This window comes from Chaetodon auriga, unplaced genomic scaffold (genome assembly GCF_051107435.1).
Source record: "Chaetodon auriga isolate fChaAug3 unplaced genomic scaffold, fChaAug3.hap1 Scaffold_165, whole genome shotgun sequence".
Taxonomy (NCBI): domain Eukaryota; kingdom Metazoa; phylum Chordata; class Actinopteri; order Chaetodontiformes; family Chaetodontidae; genus Chaetodon; species Chaetodon auriga.
The window spans coordinates 35,452-39,390 of record NW_027481947.1 but is presented as its reverse complement, the minus strand read 5'-3'; positions in this window follow the sequence as shown (position 1 = coordinate 39,390).

Sequence of the window (3,939 nt, the reverse complement as noted above, 5' to 3'; positions counted from 1 at the left end):
TCGCTCAAATAGCGTTATTTTGAGCTGAAAATGACGGAATATGAGTATGTTAGATTCATTTGTATTTATTTGTCAAACTGTCATAGAATGACATTTCCACTTTAGAAACATCAATTCTTGCATGTTTTTGAAGGCCAGCATGGTTTCTTTTGAATTCGTGTGGAGTTAGTGTGAAAAGTGCAGTATATGTTCATTTTGTGCTTTTCTCGCTCAAATAGCGTTATTTTGAGCTGAAAATGACGGAATTATGAGTATGTTAGATTCATTTGTATTTATTTGTCAAACTGTCATAGAATGACATTTCCACTTTGGAAACATCAATTCTTGCATGTTTTTGAAGGCCAGCATGGTTTCTTTGAATTCGTGTGGAGTTAGTGTGAAAAGTGCAGTATATGTTCATTTTGTGCTTTTCTCGCTCAAATAGCGTTATTTTGAGCTGAAAATGACGGAATATGAGTATGTTAGATTCATTTGTATTTATTTGTCAAACTGTCATAGAATGACATTTCCACTTTAGAAACATCAATTCTTGCATGTTTTTGAAGGCCAGCATGGTTTCTTTTGAATTCGTGTGGAGTTAGTGTGAAAAGTGCAGTATATGTTCATTTTGTGCTTTTCTCGCTCAAATAGCGTTATTTTGAGCTGAAATGACGGAATATGAGTATGTTAGATTCATTTGTATTTATTTGTCAAACTGTCATAGAATGACATTTCCACTTTAGAAACATCAATTCTTGCATGTTTTTGAAGGCCAGCATGGTTTCTTTTGAATTCGTGTGGAGTTAGTGTGAAAAGTGCAGTATATGTTCATTTTGTGCTTTTCTCGCTCAAATAGCGTTATTTTGAGCTGAAAATGACGGAATATGAGTATGTTAGATTCATTTGTATTTATTTGTCAAACTGTCATAGAATGACATTTCCACTTTAGAAACATCAATTCTTGCATGTTTTTGAAGGCCAGCATGGTTTCTTTTGAATTCGTGTGGAGTTAGTGTGAAAAGTGCAGTATATGTTCATTTTGTGCTTTTCTCGCTCAAATAGCGTTATTTTGAGCTGAAAATGACGGAATATGAGTATGTTAGATTCATTTGTATTTATTTGTCAAACTGTCATAGAATGACATTTCCACTTTAGAAACATCAATTCTTGCATGTTTTTGAAGGCCAGCATGGTTTCTTTTGAATTCGTGTGGAGTTAGTGTGAAAAGTGCAGTATATGTTCATTTTGTGCTTTTCTCGCTCAAATAGCGTTATTTTGAGCTGAAAATGACGGAATATGAGTATGTTAGATTCATTTGTATTTATTTGTCAAACTGTCATAGAATGACATTTCCACTTTAGAAACATCAATTCTTGCATGTTTTTGAAGGCCAGCATGGTTTCTTTTGAATTCGTGTGGAGTTAGTGTGAAAAGTGCAGTATATGTTCATTTTGTGCTTTTCTCGCTCAAATAGCGTTATTTTGAGCTGAAAATGACGGAATATGAGTATGTTAGATTCATTTGTATTTATTTGTCAAACTGTCATAGAATGACATTTCCACTTTAGAAACATCAATTCTTGCATGTTTTTGAAGGCCAGCATGGTTTCTTTTGAATTCGTGTGGAGTTAGTGTGAAAAGTGCAGTATATGTTCATTTTGTGCTTTTCTCGCTCAAATAGCGTTATTTTGAGCTGAAAATGACGGAATATGAGTATGTTAGATTCATTTGTATTTATTTGTCAAACTGTCATAGAATGACATTTCCACTTTAGAAACATCAATTCTTGCATGTTTTTGAAGGCCAGCATGGTTTCTTTTGAATTCGTGTGGAGTTAGTGTGAAAAGTGCAGTATATGTTCATTTTGTGCTTTTCTCGCTCAAATAGCGTTATTTTGAGCTGAAAATGACGGAATATGAGTATGTTAGATTCATTTGTATTTATTTGTCAAACTGTCATAGAATGACATTTCCACTTTAGAAACATCAATTCTTGCATGTTTTTGAAGGCCAGCATGGTTTCTTTTGAATTCGTGTGGAGTTAGTGTGAAAAGTGCAGTATATGTTCATTTTGTGCTTTTCTCGCTCAAATAGCGTTATTTTGAGCTGAAAATGACGGAATATGAGTATGTTAGATTCATTTGTATTTATTTGTCAAACTGTCATAGAATGACATTTCCACTTTAGAAACATCAATTCTTGCATGTTTTTGAAGGCCAGCATGGTTTCTTTTGAATTCGTGTGGAGTTAGTGTGAAAAGTGCAGTATATGTTCATTTTGTGCTTTTCTCGCTCAAATAGCGTTATTTTGAGCTGAAAATGACGGAATATGAGTATGTTAGATTCATTTGTATTTATTTGTCAAACTGTCATAGAATGACATTTCCACTTTAGAAACATCAATTCTTGCATGTTTTTGAAGGCCAGCATGGTTTCTTTTGAATTCGTGTGGAGTTAGTGTGAAAAGTGCAGTATATGTTCATTTTGTGCTTTTCTCGCTCAAATAGCGTTATTTTGAGCTGAAAATGACGGAATATGAGTATGTTAGATTCATTTGTATTTATTTGTCAAACTGTCATAGAATGACATTTCCACTTTAGAAACATCAATTCTTGCATGTTTTTGAAGGCCAGCATGGTTTCTTTTGAATTCGTGTGGAGTTAGTGTGAAAAGTGCAGTATATGTTCATTTTGTGCTTTTCTCGCTCAAATAGCGTTATTTTGAGCTGAAAATGACGGAATATGAGTATGTTAGATTCATTTGTATTTATTTGTCAAACTGTCATAGAATGACATTTCCACTTTAGAAACATCAATTCTTGCATGTTTTTGAAGGCCAGCATGGTTTCTTTTGAATTCGTGTGGAGTTAGTGTGAAAAGTGCAGTATATGTTCATTTTGTGCTTTTCTCGCTCAAATAGCGTTATTTTGAGCTGAAAATGACGGAATATGAGTATGTTAGATTCATTTGTATTTATTTGTCAAACTGTCATAGAATGACATTTCCACTTTAGAAACATCAATTCTTGCATGTTTTTGAAGGCCAGCATGGTTTCTTTTGAATTCGTGTGGAGTTAGTGTGAAAAGTGCAGTATATGTTCATTTTGTGCTTTTCTCGCTCAAATAGCGTTATTTTGAGCTGAAAATGACGGAATATGAGTATGTTAGATTCATTTGTATTTATTTGTCAAACTGTCATAGAATGACATTTCCACTTTGGAAACATCAATTCTTGCATGTTTTTGAAGGCCAGCATGGTTTCTTTTGAATTCGTGTGGAGTTAGTGTGAAAAGTGCAGTATATGTTCATTTTGTGCTTTTCTCGCTCAAATAGCGTTATTTTGAGCTGAAAATGACGGAATATGAGTATGTTAGATTCATTTGTATTTATTTGTCAAACTGTCATAGAATGACATTTCCACTTTAGAAACATCAATTCTTGCATGTTTTTGAAGGCCAGCATGGTTTCTTTTGAATTCGTGTGGAGTTAGTGTGAAAAGTGCAGTATATGTTCATTTTGTGCTTTTCTCGCTCAAATAGCGTTATTTTGAGCTGAAAATGACGGAATATGAGTATGTTAGATTCATTTGTATTTATTTGTCAAACTGTCATAGAATGACATTTCCACTTTAGAAACATCAATTCTTGCATGTTTTTGAAGGCCAGCATGGTTTCTTTTGAATTCGTGTGGAGTTAGTGTGAAAAGTGCAGTATATGTTCATTTTGTGCTTTTCTCGCTCAAATAGCGTTATTTTGAGCTGAAAATGACGGAATATGAGTATGTTAGATTCATTTGTATTTATTTGTCAAACTGTCATAGAATGACATTTCCACTTTAGAAACATCAATTCTTGCATGTTTTTGAAGGCCAGCATGGTTTCTTTTGAATTCGTGTGGAGTTAGTGTGAAAAGTGCAGTATATGTTCATTTTGTGCTTTTCTCGCTCAAATAGCGTTATTTTGAGCT